This window comes from Dermacentor albipictus, chromosome 3, assembly GCF_038994185.2.
Source record: "Dermacentor albipictus isolate Rhodes 1998 colony chromosome 3, USDA_Dalb.pri_finalv2, whole genome shotgun sequence".
NCBI classification, from domain to species: domain Eukaryota; kingdom Metazoa; phylum Arthropoda; class Arachnida; order Ixodida; family Ixodidae; genus Dermacentor; species Dermacentor albipictus.
Genome location: NC_091823.1, coordinates 135,194,619 through 135,215,334, shown reverse-complemented (window position 1 = coordinate 135,215,334; position 20,716 = coordinate 135,194,619). Strand labels below are relative to the sequence as shown.

The 20,716-nt window shown below is 43.0% G+C and overlaps 1 protein-coding gene across 2 annotated transcripts in view; it reads right to left on the bottom strand.

The window, feature by feature from the left end:
- The window catches only part of LOC135904960 (uncharacterized), a 235,496-nt gene extending 222,059 nt beyond the window's left edge, over positions 1–13,437 (bottom strand). For both annotated transcript variants that reach the window (XR_011513096.1, XR_010565269.2), the window contains exon 1: positions 13,380–13,437. The gene's annotated coding sequence lies outside the window, so the exon portion shown is untranslated. The remainder of the gene's footprint in view (positions 1–13,379) is intronic.
- Positions 13,438–20,716: the final 7,279 nt, after the last annotated feature.

Genomic DNA, 20,716 nt, shown 5'->3' with positions numbered 1-20,716 from the left:
AGCAAACGCTTCCTCCTCTGTGTTCTGTGTATTACGGAGAGAAACAGCAGTGGTGCAGGCAAGGTAACGCTTAACGTACACTCACCACTCCCGTGTTTAAGTAAACGTGGAAGAACTTAAACATTCGCCCTCAACATCATCACCAATGATCGTCAGTCAAAGCTGACAGCATAAAAAGATTCGCTTACATTGATTCCCGCAGCGCGTGGGATCTGCAAGTTTTTTTGTCTTCGTGATTCCATTTATTGATGGGCAATAATAAATATTTATTGTTGGGTGCGTCAGTAGGTCGTTATTTTGTAAAAGTTTGACCAAACAAAATTATTCCTTTCTAGGAAAGAAACAATCGCCATCAAGAAATAATACGACTGTGGTTAGGTAGGAGTGATAATGCTAATATGGCATGTATCTTTACATTTCTTTGCCATTTATTGCGATTTTGTTTGGCTTTACTAATATTATCTTTGCTGTAATATGGCGGCGCTCACCATGGACAAGAGCATTATGGTACACAACGTCTTGAAAAGGAAAGCTAACTTGTTCGAGACAGATGCTGCCTAAAGATGTGAGTAAACGTTGTCCTTTAAGCCATGTCATTCATTCCGGCTTTATAAGCACTGTCGTTCCAAAAGATTACGACGGAACAATGCTTCCCGTCCGTGTACGTGTCAGCCCGGAAGCACGATCGAAAGCAACTAATCTCAGTCTCTGTTAGCCGAGTAATTAGCTAATTAGTCAAACAATGTAAGTGCCAGTGCGCGCGCTTTCCTTCCATGTCACTGTGTCATTACAAGAGTTGATGCATGCGGAAAAGCTCGCGGGAACTTCTATAATAGAACACTTTGTTTTGTCGCGTGCTCTATTTCTTCATTTCATCATATTTGCCAACTGAAACTAACATAAAACTGAAGACGTGCTTCTGCAGTTCCTGTTTATCACCGCCATTTCTGAAAGCTATTGAGTATTTTTTGTATTGCCCACCTTGATGACATAGCATCTTGCGTAAAGATTGATAAAGACACTTCGCGGCATTGCATCCAATGTTACAAAATTTATTTCACCGCTTCATGAAATCATCGCTAAACAAAAGTAGCAACTTGTGCGTAAGATCTGCATGTTCTTTTTTTACCGCACATACGAAGGCTAATGCGTAATTGGGATGGCGTAGATCAGTTAAGAATTCTATTTTATGCATTGTAGTTCGTCAACACTGAAATAATAATAAAGCTAGTCTACACTCTTGAAACATCATAGAAAATATTACATAAAAAGTTTTTTTTTTCTGGGGAAACACATATCATACACGTACCAGAATTGCTGTTTTCTTACTACCACTAAAGTTGATTGCGAGTAAGGCTTTGTTTCACTGATATGACGAGGCATAATTGGAATTAATTCCGCGACGAAGCATTACACAACTGCAGAGCGTTGCGTAAACAAAACATGAACATTGCGTTAAATGTGAACTATTGTACAATTTAAAAGGTGCGGTACTCTGTGCGCAGACACCCGAACAACCTGATATACACTTCCTGCGTATAGCAGTGCATATGAAAAGACGAAAAATATTTACTCGCCGCAAGACGTAAATCACAAGGCGCAAGCAAATATCTCCTCTCGTGAAACGGGGACAATTTTAGTCCAAAAACCCAACCTTTATTGATGAAACATGCTTAGTATGAATGCCTACTGTCAAAGTAACCTAATACAAACTTTCAGCGAAATGCACTATTTGAAGCATATAACATGGTAAAGTGAGAAAACGTGACGGCTGCTTGCCTTTGTCATGCGCATGAAACAAAAACGAAATAATCGTGATCTCTCGAGCAAGCTGACAATCGTCTCAATCCAGTGCGACAAACAACTCCTGCATGTTTTTTGTTTTTGTTGTTTTTTTACTGCCGGCACCCAAAACATTCATTCGCTGTGTCGAGTAGCAGGATCTGCAGTCGTTAAGCAAGCATCAGGGTCAATTAGGGAATAGAATACCAAAAATAAACGTGAGGCTTGAAGCAAAAAAACAAACAAACTAACACAGGAAAAGTACCCCAGAAGGAAGCGGGATATGCCAACTAGTAAAATACACAGTCTAAGGCATCAACAGTCATTTCTTCTATGACGAAATGACCAGTATGATGGCTAGTTTCTTATATCCGGGTCAAGGATTCTATCTACCGCGTGATTAGCGAACATCCCTACAGTTATACGTGCCTTTCCGAGTGAAAAATTGATGCTTTGCAATGAACACACGTAGCTGCACCGGAACAACCCTCCACAGACTGCACGTGCACAGGCTACGCTCAACTAAGCGGCAAGTTCTTGGTGCTGCAGTAGCTGTGCTGACCTCGTGCTTTCAACCGTCGCAATGGTGTTATCATGATAGAGGGAAAGTTCTATGTGAAAGTCAACAAGAGGCAACCTAAGCTGCAAAATAAACCAATAACATTTACGAGGCATCAAATAGCGGCATTTCACGCTGGGCAATTGCACCTATTTCACTCCCACACTTCACCAATCAGCATGCCACCAAATCCTTGGCCATAGAGTAGGCTGCATTCGCGCATTCAGTCGAAGTGCTCAGCAAAATATTTTCTACCTAATTCCTTAAGTAGGTCCAAAATTCAACCTAAATTATTATTTTAGTTTGTCGGACGTGCTTATAGCCTGCTTCATACATCGAGCGTTACAGTGAGCTCTCTTTACACAAAGTGGCCTGTATAACAAAGAATATTAGAAGGCCGAAGCGTGTGTTATACAGGCGTTTGGCTGTATTCAAAAACAAAACTTGGAATAAGAATATAATGAATTCCGATATTCAATGTTCAAAAATCAAAATGTGGAACCTAATATATTGTTAAAGCCAGTAGACAGTCATCAGCCACACATAACACTGCTTTTCATTTCTAAAAATAATTTCCCAAGAAATTACAGTGGTTTCATCTGCAGAAACCATTCAGAAAGACATAAATTACGACGTTTTTGGACATCAATCAATTTCGAACGGGCTTCTCTGAATTATTCGCAGAATACAGGCCACGCATCCCAATAGTAATAGCATCATGGCACGGACGAACTGTATATTCAGTGAAGTCATAATAAATTATACAATTCAAGGAACTTCAATCATCACTATTCATAAATATGTAGCTTATCATACGGGATTTTAACGGAAATTTATTTTTAGGACCATCTACACCCTTCACAAAAGATTTAAAGAGACGCGTTATCACAGCATTGGATAGCTACGCGCACACGCAGTCTGCAGATAAATAAATATTCAGAACAACATAATAATAATTAAAACTTGACCACCGGAATAATGTTATCACATAATGTCTTAAAGAAACAATTATTGATAATAAGCCTTATTGTTCTCAGCCAGTATGCCCTTGAGTAACAGCTGAGGTTTTTCTGGCTTTGCAATGGTATAGAAAACGTAGGACATTTAAAGAAGTTACTTCTAACGACGCATTATAAAATACCCAGATATAGAACTCTGGCCTTGCTTTGAAAATGCAATAAGCGTTGCTATGCACACCTTATTGACAACAACCAACATGCTCTGCGAAAGATGCGGAAAGTAGTGAACTAAATCAATAAAATTCCTGGTAGGAATTATGTATTACCAGGAATTATCTCACCACTAAGAACCACAGAAAGCCTTGCTTAAGAATTTATTCAATAATTCCGTCATATAGTGCGCTCTGTTGCAAAACAGCTGACGAGGTATGAAACCCCTAAGCTCCCAGCTCTTATAATTGATTCTTTGTACATGGTGACATTATTGATGGCGAAATAATTTCTATTGGTAAAGCATTGATGGGAGGAGGATAATCGGGTAGACATAAAAACCCCTTTTTTCTTTAAGCACACATTGATGAATGGAGTGCGAAAAATGGATGCGAAAAAATTGTTTTACATGGCCTTTTATACCGCTACATATCCGGACGCTTCCAAAATAGCTCGTCGTTCCTATATAAAAGTCTGCAAGTAATCGTGACATTCAAAACTGCCGGTCGATATCAACACTTAGTGTACGTAACACTGTAGTTGAAAAAGTATTGGTCAAACGGGTTAATAGATTTCTAGAAAAACATTAAATCCCAGTTGATAACCAACCTGAGTTTCGCAAGTACACATCAACATCCATGGCTGCACAGCATTAGAGTGAATTAATTAACAAAGCCTTAAATAACAATGAAATTGTGGTCGGCATTTTTATTGAGATTAAAGAAGAATTTGTTAGTGTAAATTATGACACTATTATCACAGCTTGAGCGGTACTGAGTTAGAGACCCAACTAAGCAGTTTCTCGCCGGCTATCCCTCTTACCAAAAGCAGCTTGTTAAAATTGATGGATCTGTATCTAACGTTTATTCAATCCTGTGTGCCGTGCCTCAGGGTTAAGGGTTGAGACCATTACTTTTTAATATATATAAATTATCTGTTCAGAATCACGGCCATGCTAATATGTAAGCGGATGACATAGCTCTTCTTTTTTCGAGGCAGCAAATTCAAGTGGTTCAATGTCACGCCAATAGGGACATATTTAAAGTATACCAATAGCTCTTGCAGAATAAATTAACGGTAAATAGGTCAAAATCTGAGTACATTGTTTTCTCTAGTCTTTATAAATTCTCGAAGAGCTTAACTCACCTACGAATTGCCGCAAACCTCTTTGAACAAGTCGATCAACAGGTGAATATCGGTGTAACTCTCGATTCAAATTTAAACTTTTTTCCTCATATATCTCGAGTAAACAGTAAACTAAGGCGAGCTTTTTTTGTCCTCATAAAACTCTAAAGTTATTTCTAGTTCTTAGACTAAAAACTATATATCATTGCTGTTGTATAGCCACATATCATTCACTCTATAGAGTCTTGTGGACTTGCATATTACACATATTTAAACCAAATATTCCTGCTACAAAAAGCTCCCTTTGTTTAATTACACATAGCATATTCACAAATAGATCCACTCCACTGATGGGTGATCTAAATATTACGCCTTTATTTTCTGCTATGAGGGACTACAAGCTGGCCTGTGCGGTCACACACATACCAAGTTACAACATACGCCTACCGTCATCTGCTTTTGTCTATCAGTCTCGTCGAAGAAGAAACGGTTTTCAACTGTCGACCTAGCCTGCCCGTTGTCAACAATGTTTACGGTAATAGAACTGTTCTCTACGCTGCTGTCATAATACGGAAGAAAATACCTACGAACTTAAACATAGCTCTTGTTTTAACTGCCGATGTCAAAAACTTCTTCAGAAATTATCAACACTTGAATCAAGTGTAAACAAATTTTTATTTTCTACTTTTTGTGTTACTCTTGTATAAGTTCTCGTGTTTCTTAATTTTTGTTTTTGCATGCAACGCGCACTTTGCCACCGTCCTCGATACAGCGCGCACCGGCTGTCGCTATCGGCCATGTTGGCACTGCTTGATTACCGGCCACCTTCAGAACAGACAGCCTTGGAAAGCCGACATTAACTGTCGTCGCACCGAAAGTCGGTCAGGGCTTTGTCGACCTTTCTACGTGGTAGTGGACTATTAGAAAGACAATAATGATCCCGTCCTTTTTTTTCACGCCTTTCTTTTCGTCCTCGTTCTTCTTTCCCTCTTTACTTCCCCTTTCCGTGCTCCTTGTGCAGGGTAGCAAACCGGAAGCTTTAACTATGTTTAACGTCCCTGCCTTTCAGTTGCACCTCTCTCTTTGTGTCTAACCAGTGTGTAACTTTGATGTGCACAAAGTTGATGCAAAATATCGAGTTGCCTCGCTACCCTATCTTGCCTTTCCTGCGTGGGCCCACGTTTAGCCGAAAAGGCTAAGCGCCCAGATGACTTACATGCATATTTTACCGTTGGTGCAAATAAACTGAATTGATTTGATATTTAGGCTTTCGGTATAGCAAATCACAAAAATATATCCCTACAAACGTGATCAATTCTCTCGGGATCGAATCCATGGCACTAGTAATATTATTTTTACTAGAATTGTCTTTACTGATTGAGTTCGAGTGCGCAGCTTAAAGAAAGACATGCTGCCACTGAATGGGCATTTTTAAAAACACAGCAGCCCAAATCTAGACCTGAGCCTTTAGCGTACAAAGCTCAGTAGCGAGTCAGAAGTAATACTTTGACACGCTCATCGTCGTGTGATATCCTTTCTTTAATAAAAAATGTATATTAACTATAAACATAAATTGTAGAGTCATTAACATTTCTTTAATATAATCAACAAAATTTGCGCAACAATCTGTGCTTACATCTAGTTCACTTATAGCTATATTGGCACACTGGCCAATATATAGGCCAGTGTGCCACTGGCACACTGGCCAATGGCACTGGTCACTGGCCACTGGCCACTGGCACTGGCTGAAATACGAAAATATATATAAGGTCTACGCCACCGCCCTTTAAATTTTTGAGTAAACTCGCTTGGCCGAAATTTCGAGGCTGAGGCGAGCAAACAAATGCGGCAAAACATACATCAACAGTTTGTGTTCCTTTCAGCCACGAAGAGTGTAGAACTTACAAAGTGCACCACAGTTTGCGAAATGAATAAATGTAGAAAAAATAACACTGCAAGCTTGCACCTTGGGTAAATGAAGTTCATTGTATTTTCCACCTATCCAGCGTGTCACGTTTGGCGCACATATACTTTCTTTTACTTCTACGGTTATTTTTCTAATGCTAACGCCAAGCAGTTCTTCGAGGCTACTGAGGAGTGCATCACGGCATCTACTACGTGTGCGTAAGGCAGACCATACTGCACGAAAAAAAAAGGACGTGTAGTTAAAAGCAGGTGCGCTTACTTCAGTTTCTATTGGGGCACAAACGCCTGAATGACACCTGCGGATAAACTACTTCGCTCTGCATAAACCTCTCCTCGCCGTCTCACCATTTTTGTCTCGAAAAGCGCCAAACCTTCGACCTCGTAACATAACAGCGCTGACATCTCACTGGGTTCATTTGCATGAGGACTGTCATTTTCATTGGGGCACACAGCTTGTATACGACGCAGTGCGTCCACATAAATATTTGCTGGCATTGAAGTTCAGTCCTGTGCGGCGTATACGCACAGACGCGTACTGACAAACCACGTAGCATAAAACTTTAAGAATAACTTGTCGACATCGCATTTAGTGTTACTGCATTTACTTGACAATTTAATGAAAGCCACGTGTCCATTGGACCTCCATAATATTTGTCTTCTTCACCGCACTCATGGTCGGTGCTATTTAAATGATATTACGTAGCTTGGTTGGAAAGGGAATGTTATTCGCAGCTCGTCAAGAATTAAATATTAGGAAAGGCACTGTGCCCTTTTTTTAAGGAAAACCGATCCTATCTTATACGAAAATTTTGGCCAAGCAAATTCAAGCAACAGACGCTCCTTCATGATCGATTCGTCTTCGATATGGCCGTTGCTCCTGAAAAACCTTTAGGAACTTTGATATACGTACAGTGAGGTACAAGAATAGTCGAGTGCATAAAAACTTCTATCTTCAAAGATTGTTAGTGCAGATGTGCCACCGATTCACGTACAGTGGAAAAGAACATTCGGTTTTTGAAGGATGGCTGTGTTCAATGTTCTATGACAAACTGGTCGTGCATTCGCGTCAGAATGGATATATTTTAGGAAATATATATTTGTTTCTGATGCACGCCAAGTTGTTTATGATTTCATTTCATGTTCGTCATGTTCAATTCACTTTGCGGACGGCTAATTTTTATTTCCTTTGATCATTTGGTGCCTTGTTCTGAGTCAGAACCGTAAGCATTTATGGGGTAAAGCTGGCGCGATGAAATAAACTGTCCTGCGCAGAAAATAGTACTCTTTATATTGTGACAGAAGATTGAACGGATGTCCCGGCAGTTTTTGTTTCACTTACTGGTGGCAAGCAATTATTCCACGTTATACGATGGGAATTCCGCAACTTCAGTGCAATACGATTTACCGAAAGCCGGTAATCACTCGACGTTCTTCCGGAAATAGAGGAAAGCATGTCTGGGCGCACACAATTCAATCATACTGACTCTGAACGACGTAAAGGCTGCTTTTGTTCTGATGTTCTTACTGGGAACTTATTCCGCACGACAAAAAATATTGTTATTCTTCCACTTGCCGCCATGAAATCCAACTACAGCGTTAAAAGGCCCGAAGGTGAGCACTTCCATGAACAGAAGTTCCTCCCAGAAGGTTTTTAATCTCGTTCTCAAGCCCTTTTTAGAAAAGCTGCTTTCCAGGAGCGGCCATGAAGGCTGCGTGCCGCGGCAGTCTTGTGTGCGTCTCGTAAGCTTGTCAGACATAATGGCTCTGGCGTATTTTAGAATAAATGAGTGGTTCCGATGGAGTACACAAGGTTTCTGCGTGCTGTTTTACGAAGAAGCGGCGACATTTGGTGAGCGTGACACATTCTCTCGCAAACGTCCGGCGATCGTGCAAATGCAACTCACTATTGGGTGCTGGTGACAGCCGATACGAGTACGAGGCTCTGAGAGGGTATTCGACAAGTTGCAATTACAAGTACATAACGATCACTTACTTGAAAAGATTTCGGTTTGTATGAACCTTGTAAACAATTGTAGTAATGTTACGTGTTTTGCTACTCATTGGTGTCAATATGTTTTATTTATTTAAACAACAAATAAAACTGGGGTATTGCAAAAGGCGGCAGTACAGAGAAGGAAGGTTGAGTGAAGCTGAGAAAACCTCGAATTATAACTACAGTATGCCATAACGGTATGCAGAAACACACACAAAAAAGACACTACTTTATTTTTTAGTGTGCACTGAAGAATTGAGGAAGCGCGAGCTTCTATGCAATTTCATTCTTTGTATGCTATAGTAGAGCTCTGCACTGCACATATTTTTGCTAGCACTTGATTTTTGCAGAACACGCGAACAGCACTGTAATTGGAGCCAATCGGCAACGGTCCTTTTGTGCTCTTTCTGAATTTGCATCGAAAAATGCTATTGTTATTAGGAATACATCGCAGCCTTGAACTCCCAACTCATGCTTATTCTAGACGTGTCATGCTTCTTGGGCGGGGAGCGGAGGGGAGAATTTTTTCTGCCAGGAATCATGCATTTGTCGTAAATTATTTAGCAATTGTACTGGGATCATTTTACACGATAGTGCGTCGATAATTATGAAAGGGCGTTGGTACATTATGCCATACGCTCGCGTATTATTCCACAATAGAATTGATGGTATTAGGGTGATTGTATTTGAATGGTGGGGCAATAAACTTAAATGGCATATGTGTACATTTTGTAGTTACCTCGCACATTCTCAATTTACAATAAGAATGCCTGCTATAGTTGTAGTCTTACTTTCAGCCAGCGATCACAAGGCATAATATACCTGGGGTATTGTGTTACTATATGACGCTTATGCCATTGCGATACTAATCATATGAACAGTGCCAGTGAATTTCCGGCGCACTCGCCCGTGTCGTGGTCATCCAAGTGCGATAATTTCAAATCACACCCCGTACATTGCTTGCTTTGGCTGCGAAGGAAGGTCAAGCTGACAAGGTTGGTGCATTGATGTGCATCGTCTTCTAGCGTGCACCAGGAAGGCGGCGGGAATTTGGGGGGAAGCGCATAGTAACGTTATCAAGCGCGTGCAAATAGACAAGAAAAAAGGAGTGCGACAGGCGCGTGATCTCCTAGAGCATCCATGCACTGTCACGCATGGCTGGGAGATCATATTTGGCAGGGGCAATTACGGGGTGAGCCGAGATGGCTTGTGGCTGCATGTGAACTGTCGTCACGAGCGCCTACATTATAAAACGTGACCGTATTTTTTTCTTTCCCACTGTTCTTTCTGCAAAAACTGCGGCACTAAGCCTTTAATGAGGAAAAATGGCAAGATCCCTTTTATCAAGTCATGCTAGTGCGTACTGTTTGCAGAGGGCGAAACAAATGGCGGATAAAAAAGGGTCAGTGTGCAATTGTGAATAATGTGAATTAGAATATTGGCTATCCCCGTTTGCTCTCTTATCTACACCGCGCTCTTCCTGTCTCTTAACGTTGCGCTTAACGCTTCTTGTTACATCGCTCTTCGCGCGGTCTTTCACTTGTTCTCGAGCGTCTTCAAGTTACAAGTTGTGCCCGATATGTTAGCACCAGTAGAACGCAGTGATTGCACACCTTTCATTTCAATGAGAATGGTAAGCTGTCAGTAAAAATAAGGCAATCCCTGCCGAATGCACTTCAGTCCACACTCTAAGAACAGTTTACACCCTTTGGCTTGCCCCTTCTGCCACACAAAAATAATCGTCATCTGCCTTGATGCGTTTCCTTTCTTTATCGCTGCAAGCCCGGAACTTTCCAGTGACGAACGGCACGCGCGTTATCAGAAGAGGCACTCCAAAGGGTGTAAGCTGTTCTATGCTGATAACGCGCGTGCCGTTCGTTACTGGAAAGTTCCGGGCTCGCAGCGATAAAGAAAGGAAACGCATCAAGGCACATGACGAATACTTTTGTGTGGCAGAAGGGGCAAGCCAAAGGGTGTAAACTGTTCTTAGAGTGCATTGTCATTCTTCTGTAAATTCCCTGCTGATGGTCAGGGTCCGCTGTAAGTAAATCACCTTGATAAACGTACTCATTCACAGACTCTACAGCATGACTGGTGATCCTAAAAATTGCTCCCTAGCCAGGCTATTCAATATTACCTTTGTCTTCTATCTCCACTCTTGCACTTTCTATGTTAATGTCCACTATCATTTGTTGTAATTCGTACACAGTGTTACTGAATAGGATAATGTTATCCGAAAACCGACGGTTGGTGAGATATTCGGTCAAGAAGGCAGCTCTGTCGCTTGCATTTGCCTGACGGAAATTATCGTATAGAATTAGATGAATGAATTAGATATCAAATGAATTTTTGAAACGATACGCGCAGCAGCTGTCTCCCTTTTTGCAAATTATCTTTTCTGAATCGCTGAGTACAGCCTCACTTCCCAAGGATTGGCTATGTGCCAAAGTAATACCCATTCATAAAGAAGGCAATAAATTACACGTGGAAACATATAGACCAATATCACTAACCTGTTGCAGCTGTAAATTAATGGAACACATAGTAAGTAAAGCCGTTATGACATACTTAGAAGAAAATAACATATTATATCCTAAGCAACACGGTTTTAGAAGAGGTTTGTCAACTATAACACAGTTATTAGAAATAACACATGACTTCGCATCAATAATTAACTCCAAATTCCAAGCTGATGCTATTTTTATTGATTTTTCGAAGGCCTATTTATGATCGCGTCGTGCACTGTAAACTAATCGAGAAAATAAAGTCTATCGGAATTGAGCACAATGTAGTAGAATGGATAGCAGCCTATCTGTCAAACCGAACTCAGTATGTTACTATAAATAATTATGACTCGGACCAACTCGAAGTTTATTCAGGGGTACCACAGGGGTCCGTATTGGGGCCATTATTATTTCTCACATATGTTAACGACATCGCTGATTGTGCAGAAAATGGAGTAAAATTGCGGCTCTTCGCCGATGACTTGGTAATTTATACAAGCGTGCAAGGAATCGAGGACCAGCTTAGACTAAATACTACACTAAGCAATATAGCCCGCTGGTGTGACATGTGGGGAATGGAAATTAATCTTAAGAAAACACAGTATATGAACATAACTCATAGAAAGTCGATCTTTAGGTTGAATTATACATTAAACGGCAACGATTTAATACAAACTGACACAGTAAAATATTTAGGCATAACCTTTACAAGCGCGTTAAAATGGAATACCCATATCGATAATACATGCACGAAGGCCTTCCGAACACTCGGTTTCTTGCGAAGAAAATTAACTGCAGCACCATCCTACGTGAAACTAACAGCATATAGAACTTTATTAAGGCCAATTCTTGAGTATGGTAGCATAGTGTGGAACCCGCACCAGAAATGACTCTCACAGAAATTAGAAAGCATTCAAAATAAAGCGTTGCGATTTATTTACCATAAGTATTCTCGACACGAAAGCGTAAGTGCTCTTAGAAGCCAGGCAGCACTGCCTACCCTTGTTTGTCGGCGTCGTGTGGCTGCCATGAAATTTCTTTTTATGCTATGTAATGACAAAATTAATATAGATAAGCGAGATTACGTGCAGCCACCACACCGACACTCCAATAGAACCTGTCATAATAAACACATCAGGCAATATCCGACACAGTGCGACACATTGAGCTATTCATATTTCCCATGGGCAATTGAAATCTGGAATTCGTTACCAAAGGAAATTGTAGACTCAGATTTTGTGGATGGCTTTGTCGCAAAATTGGAGTCATATTTTGGCTGTTCATGAAAGTAGTTGAGCGCATAGTTTAAAGGTAATGCGTTGGTTGATTGACTGGACACTAGTGCACGTGTAATTGCATTTCAAATGTAAATATTGCAATGTGCTGAGTAGTGGTGTTATATAGATCCACAATAACTACAAGAATATTATACGACAAATATTGCAATTGTTTTGAGTGCCTTTTCCCTGATTCATGTGAAACAAAAAAAGGGTGTCTTGCGTTGTATACCAGTGCTGTGGTATGGCATGTTTTTTCCTTTATAATATATTTTTTGTTGTTCTTTTTTCCTGTTTTTCCCATGCTCGTGTGTGTATATTGTACAATCCACTTCCTGTTTGGGCCTGTGCAAAGGCCTACAGTATTGTTAAAAAAAAAAGATCGATATGTTTTTAAAGAAAGTACACAGTACATTGCCCAATACTTTATTCTTGACGAACTACGAAGAAAAATTTACCGCCCAATCACTCAGTATAAATGGTTAACGAGCGAAGCAGAAACCTACAGCCCCGCTGTTTATCGCTGGCTTAAACCGGATAATTCATTCAAGTCTTTCTCAATTACTGGTTACGTCTTTGTATTTCTAAATGAGGTTGCCCACATGTTCCGCTAAGACGTATGTAGCAACATCAGTGACGTTATCCCCGCAGTCCATCATTTTCGCTAGCGTTCAATGTCTCGAGTTTGCTCGGTGGCGTTGCTTCAAAATTAAACGTATCCGTCGCATAAGGCAATGAATGGATAATTACCCCTTCGGTATTGGCTCATAGCCCCCTAAACGTGGCCTCCCCATTACGACGACAACAGAGAAGTGAAATTCTACGCTGGAGTGACGGGCGGCCGCGGAGCCAGCTGTGGAAGAAGACGACGACACTCCCCCTTAAAGGCTTCCCTAATAAATTACGCTCGCAACTGAGCACCGGCCATCAGTGCAATAACGAATAATAATAATATGCAGATCCGATGGAGATATTGGATACTATATAAAGCTACTATTTTTGAAGCGTTCAAATAAACGGCATAAAATTAAATGCGATACTCACAAGGGTCTCCGTCGACAACACATATATGCGTGTATATTGCCACATCCTCTATGGTCGCGGCGGGTATGTGCATGTGCCAGGCGATGAAGACGACGCTGAAGGAGCGCGCGAGCAGAAAAACAGAGACGAGAACGATGTCGCCTTGACGGCGCTGATAAGCTGATGAAGTGCTTTTACGCGTCCTCGACACTGGCTTTCCCGTCTCCTACTAGGCTGTGACAACATATATATATATATATATATATATATATATATATATGTGTGTGTGTGTGTGCAACATGGGATGTCATAACTTTTACGTTTTTAGCGCAAGAAAAGGGACAAGACACAAAACTGTGACGCACTAGCACTGTTTCCGCGTCGTACTTTTGTTTCTCGCCCCTTTTCGTGCGCTAAAAACGTAACACTTACGGAATATCGACATGGCCAGACTGTCAACCTGTGTCTACGCTTATGCGTCGCACGTGTCTGAACTTCAATGTAATCAAATGATTGTGTGGACGCACTGCATCGTTTACAAAGTGTGCCATGATGCAAATGGCAGTTCTCATGCAAATGAGTGCTGTGGGACATGAACGCAGTTGACGCAGTTGATGCTTGTCGAGACATAAATGGTGAAATGGCAAGCAGAGTTTTATGCAGACAGAAGTCAGTTATTTGCGCGTGTCATTCAGGCGTCTGTGGTCCAAATAAACTGGGGCACCTGCACTTGCTTTTAGCTACACGTTTTTTTCCGTGCAATATGATCTGCCTAGCGCACGTGTTGTAGACGGCGTGACGCACACGTCAATAGTAGCAAAGAACTGCCATGGCGTTACTACAAGTAACGTAAGTGTGCAAGTAAAAGAAAGGAAATGTGTGGCACACGGGACAAGGTGGATAGGTGGAGAGAGAGAGAGAGGAAGCAAGGAAAGGAAATGCAGGGAGGTCAACCAGAAGAGCACCCGCTTTGCTACCCTACACTGGGGCTAGGGGAAATGGGGAAAAAAAGATAAAAAATGGAGAGAGTAAGCATTGAATGCGTGTAGGAGGGACACTACACAGAGGGACACTATAAACGGTCTCTTAAGCAGGTGCACTTCAAATATTGCACTAGTGCCCGATTCGCTTTTCGTGCCAGTGAGAGGTGTGACCACGGTCCGAGTATGTTTGACTCAGTGAACGGTCTTGAGTCCAGTCGGTGCAAAGTCGCCCGCTGAGAGGGGCGTTGTACATCGCAGCGAGGGCAGCTACACAATAGGCCAATAGGTGCTTGATAGTTTCCTCGCACCCACAGGAGTCGCACATCGGACTCTCGGCCATTCCCAAACGAAAGGAGTATGCGTTCGTGAAAGCCACTCCCAGCCACAAACGACACGGCAAGGCTCTTTCGCCGCGGGAAAGGCTAGATTGCCGTTGTAGCCACACCATGGGGTCCAGTTTACGTAATCGGCTATTGAAGGCACATGAAATCCAAAGATCTTGTGACTTTTTGCGTGCAAGTAGGCGAAGTTCCCTGGCAGCGTCCGACATCGGCAAAGGTGTTGGACGCGTCTTGGTATCTTCGTCGGCAGATCGGGCAGCCTTGTCAGCTAGGTTGCTGCCGACGATGCCACGGTGAACAGATATCCCCTGAAATATGTTGTTGTGCCTTCTTTCCAAAGCAAGATGGTGCACTTCCCTGATGTCAGATATCATCTGCTAGTAAGTTCTGTGGTGAAATTCAGACTTTGTACTGTGAAGGAATCGCAGTATAAATCACAGCGTTAGAATCACAAAATACAACCCATTTCTCTGTTGGCTCTTTGGTGACATACGCCATAGCCGCATGGAGAGCTGCAAGTTCTGCCGACATATATGTAGTCGTGTATGACAATTTCAATCTAACTGTAACCTGCTTATCTGGAACGACGAATGCGGCAGTTGAGCTCGTAGGTGAGGTCGAACCGTCGGTAAATATATCAATGCGGTCATGATACGCTGGTGCGGTAATAGGAGCGTAAGTTGCTTCAGAGCCGGCGATGGATGATTGAACCTTTTGTAATTCCAGGAATGGTAAAATTCACTTGAGGCTGTCGCAGGCACCACAGTGGAGATGAAGGTTTCGGCGCTGGTGCAAAAGATGACGGTATGCACTCTTGACGAGCGTTAATCACTCTTGAAAAGGTCACTTGTGGTCTCTCGGCTGTTAGGGAGGCCAAATGGTGGTCGGGGATCCGTTACAGATGGCGAATGTTCGCCCTGAGAGAGTCGACAGCTATATGTGTCTGGATCATATGGTCTCCCGCGATGGCAATTGTTGCTGCTGTTGAGGTGCGCCCAAGTAGCTCTAAACACGTGCGTAGGGCTTGACCTTGTATGCTCTCCAAAGCGCGAAAGTTCGTCTTGCATACATTTGACATCACTGGTAGACTGTAACGAAAGAGTGCGAGAAACAGTACCCTGTACAGCTGCATCATAGAATTGACTGGTGTACCCCAGTCTTTCCCGCAGAGAAATTTGAAGACCTGTGCAATGGCAGCGCTAATTTCTTCAGATAGACGCAGTGAGGGCTCCACGAGAGGTTGCGGTGAATGATTACATCCAGAAAGCGATGCGTCTTAACATAGCATACAGCTTGACCATTTATTGAAACAAGATACAATCACATTTGTTTGCGCGTAAGGCCAACCGATGCGCACTTTCAGGAGACACACTGAGGCCTTGTTCTCGGTGATAGGATGCCGTCACGGTTGCCGCCCGCTGAAGTCTGGCTCGTACCTGAGGGCGAGTCACCGCAGAGGCCCAGATGCAAATGTCGTCTGCGCATATTGAGACATGAACTGTCTGCGCTAGGTACTCCGCTAGTCCTACCAGGATGAGGTTGAACAAAATAGGGCTCGACACCCCACCCTGCGGTACACCACGGCAGATGTAATGTTCTGAAGTTGGACCGTCTTCGGTCTGTAGGAAAAAGCACCTCTCTGTCAAATAGTCTCAAAGCCATTGGTACATTCGGCCACAAACTCCAACATTATCAAGTGAGGTCAGTATGGCCTCATGGGCGACGTTGTCGTATGCTCCTTTTATGCCTAGAAAAAGTACCACTAATAGGCGTTTGAGGATTATTATTTTTGGACCCAAGTTACGATATCATTGACGTTGTCGATGGACGAGCGACCTCGATGAAAGCCCGTCATGGCGTCCGGATAGATGTTGAATCGCTCTAGGTACAATTCCAAGCGGGAAAGAATCATCCTTTCTATCACTTTGCCGACGCAGCTCGAAAGCGGAATTGGACGATATGATGAGACCTGAAGTGGAGACTTTCCAGGTTCCAGAATGAGGATCAAGCGACTTGATTTCCATTATTTAGGAATTTCGCCGTTCTGCCAAGACTCATTGTAGTAGTTGAGCAGCTCTCCCCGTGCGTCTTGTCTAAGGTGGCATAAGGCAGCATGCGTGATGGCATCAGTTCCTGGTGACGAAGAACGCCTGCAGGTCGCCAACGCAGCATCGAGCTCTTCGAGTGAGAATAGCACGTTCACTTCTGGTACACGTGCCTCAAGTATGTCATTCAGTGCTGCGTCGGTAATGATGGTCCCGCACCCAGCAACGTGTGCACATAACTCTTCAGCCACTTGAAGTTCCGAGTGGAGTTGGTAGAGGGCGAGAGCAGCAATGGGCTTCCTTTGATGCGCAAATGAACGAAGACCCCTCGGATTTCCTGGGATCAAGTGACTAACAGAAAGTTTTGCGTCGCTTGTCTTCCAATTTATCCATACGACGCTGGACTTTCTTTTGTATGCTTCGTGAAGCCCTCAGAGCCAACAAGGAGTTTGTGCGCCGATACCTCCTCTCCACCTGTCGGTGCGTCGCAAGCACCCTCTTCAGTTCCATGTCGAAGTTTGTTCACCTTCTGATTTTTTAACCGAGCAGATAAATGGTTTCAATGCCTCTACGATTGCATCTGCGAAAGTGTGTGAGAGGTCTTCCCGACAAGCGTCATCCATATCCATTCTAAACTTTGACCAATCAACTGCACGCAAGACAGTAGAAGAGCGTTGCTCAACTCCTCTAATCTTTATATTATGTTGGAATATGGTCGCTTCCGTGTGCTTCTATGTCCGTAAACCACTGGACGCTCGAGACAAAGCGCCGTGACACCAAAGTTAAGTCCAAGCAGCTACTGTAAGTCGTGCATCGCAGAAATGTAGGGCAGCCGTCATTCACACAGCATAAATCATGGTCGTCAGCAAAGGAGGCAAGACTCCTGCCTTTGCAGTCAATTTTAATGCTTCCCCATAGCTGGTGATGCGCGTTGAAGTCACCTGTGATAACCCAGGGGCCATTTCATTATTCATTCGTAATATTTTCTTAAGTCGTTCACCGTCGAAGTGACCCGCTCGAGATATGTAGGCTTCAATTAGAGCAAATGACCCATCCTTCTTTTGGACCCCGCAGGGGCGTCTGCGTAAGCAGGCGTTTGGTGTGTTGCTACACCACGTACCCGAGCACACGAGGGTTGGCCCCTCCCGCGTGTAGCCGTGCGTGGCAAAGCCGTGTCTGGGGAAAGGGGGATCCTGGGTGTTGAGCCGATGTTGGGTGTTTGGACCTTTGAGGCCCCCCGGCGGAGGCAACACACCTCTTCGGCCTCTGCTTCACAAAGATGGTACCTCCAGACTGACCCACCTGGGGGAAATCGGCAGCCGCCTTTTCCTGTCCCCCTCTTCAATCTTTTGCTTTCTTTCTCGCTGTTTTCTTCTTTCCTGTCTCTTTATCACTTCTTCACACGAGTCAGCCGACTGGAAACGTTATAAAGAACTCACCCACATGACCTGATAAGACATCTCTGCACTTCCTATTGATCACAATGTGCCATCTCTGACAGCATTTATTGTTGATGCGGCGTCACTGTGTATCCCTGAATCAAATGGATCGACCCCTAGGCGACGTATTCTCTGGTGGAATGCGGAGTGCATAGAAGCTCGTAAAAATAAAAAAAAGGCTTGGAGTCACCTTCGCGAATCTCCAACTGCCGAGAATCTTATCAATTTCAAGAAAATAAAGTCACTTGGTAGAAGAACACGCTGCCGGGCCAAACGGAAAAGTTGGCAAAAGTACATCAGTAGCATCAATTCATATACAGACGAACGGAAAGCCTGGAATAGGGTCAACAAAATAAAAGGCCGCGAAACTCACCCTCTACCTTTAGTAAACACACAAGGAGACACTATTGAGGACCAAGCTGATTCGCTAGGGGCACATTTCCAATATATCTCGAGTTCATCCCATTACTCAGAAACATTTCGAAGACATCAGCGACAAGCGGAACGACAGCCTCTGAACCGGAAAAGAAATAAAAATGAACCTTACAACCGGCCATATAATATGGTGGAATTTCAGGCTGCACTGAACTGTTCCAATAAAGAAGCTCCTGGAGGCGATCGAATAGTTTATGAGATGATTGAACACCTAAACGCCGAAACACACAAAACACTGCTATCACTCTTTAATTCCATATTCTCTGCCAGTTACATTCCACCTGCCTGGAAGCAAGCCGTCGTAATTCCTATTCTCAAAGAGGGCAAGGATTCAGCTTCGGTCTGCAGCTACAGGCCTATAGCCCTGACAAGCTGCCTATGCAAACTCTTTGAGAAAATGGTAAACAGACGCCTAATTCATTATCCTGAAAGCAGCAAAATGCTAGACCCCTTGCAGTGTGGTTTTAGGGAGGGTAGATGTACGACAGATCACCTAGTCCGCATGGAGGCGAATATCCGAGATGCCTTCGTGCACAAGCAGTTTTTATTAGCCGTATTTTTAGATATGGAAAAGGCATGCGACACAACCTGCCGTTTTGGAATTTTTCGTGATCTGGCTTGTATGGGTGTCAGAGGCAATCTCTTGAACATGATTCAAAGCTACCTCTCTAATCGTACGTTCCGCGTGAGGGTTGGTAAAGTGCGATCTCGTCAATTTACGCAGGAAACAAGTGCGCCACAATGTGGTGTACTCAGCTGCACGCTCTTCATCGTAAAAATGAATTCCCTCTATATCATCATACCACGAACATTGTATTATTTAGTGTATGTGGATGACGTACAGATAGGATTTAAATCATGCAATATATATATCTGTGAGCAACATATAAAACTAGGCCTAAACAAAATGTCTAAGTGGGCTGAGGAGAATGAATTCAAGTTAAACCCCCAAAAAAGCACATGCGTTCTATTCTCTAAAAAGAGAGATATATTCCCTGACCCTGTTGTGTATCTTAATGGACCGTCGCTATCTGTCAGCCAGGACAATAAATTTTTAGGAATCATCTTAGACTCTAAACCAACATTTCTCTCTCACCTTAAAAATCTGATAGCGAGATGTCTGAAGACAATGAATTTACTAAAGCTCTTGTCTCGCACATCTTGGGGAAGTGACAGGAGATGCCTTTTGAACCTCTACAAAAGCCTTATACGGTCCCGCCTCGACTATGGTGCAATAGTTTACAGCTCTGCTGCGCCTTGTGCTTTAAAGATGCTAGGTCCCATTCACCACTTCGGTATACGCCTGGCTACAGATGCTTTTAGGACAAGTCCCGTAGAATGCCTGCGTGGGGAGTGTAATGAATGGTCATTACATCTCCAAAGGATCCATTTAACTTCTTCCTATGCTCTGAAGGTTAAATCAGATGTGCAGCATCCATGTCACTCATCTATTCATGCAGTGTCTATAGCCAGATGATTTCATAACCACCCAGCTATTAGAGCTCCATTGAGCCTTTGTTTGACAACACTGGCAGAACAAACAGGTGTCTTAATCCCAGAGAGTGTCCTAATAGCACCCACTCGCCTGCTCACACCATGGGAATGGCAGACGATTGAATGCGACGTCTCTTTCGTAGAAATATCTTAGAGGGCGCCAGAAGCACATATACGATTCTATTTTAGTGAACTTCAAGACAAGTACTCCTCTACAGAATACTATACAGATGCTTCCAAGTCCTCTAAAGGAGTTTCCTACGCAGCTCTGGGACCTTAATTTTCGGTGTCCGGGGCACTAAATCCACACACAAGTATATTTACAGCTGAAGCCTACGCTATACTATAGGCTGTTCAAAACATGAGGCTCAGAAAACTTGCTACGGCTATCGTGTTAACAGATTCATTAGGTGTAGTCAGAGCCCTACTTAGCCAAAGAAAATATAAAAACTCAGTTTTAAGTGAGCTGTACAGTCTGTTGTGCTCCCTATATATGTGCAATCAAGTGATTGTCATATCCTGGGTACCTGGTCACAAAGGTATAAAAGGCAACAAAGCTGCTGACCAAAGCGCCGGGTCAGTAACTTTTAGTGATGCAGACTCAAATATCCCCATCCCTGC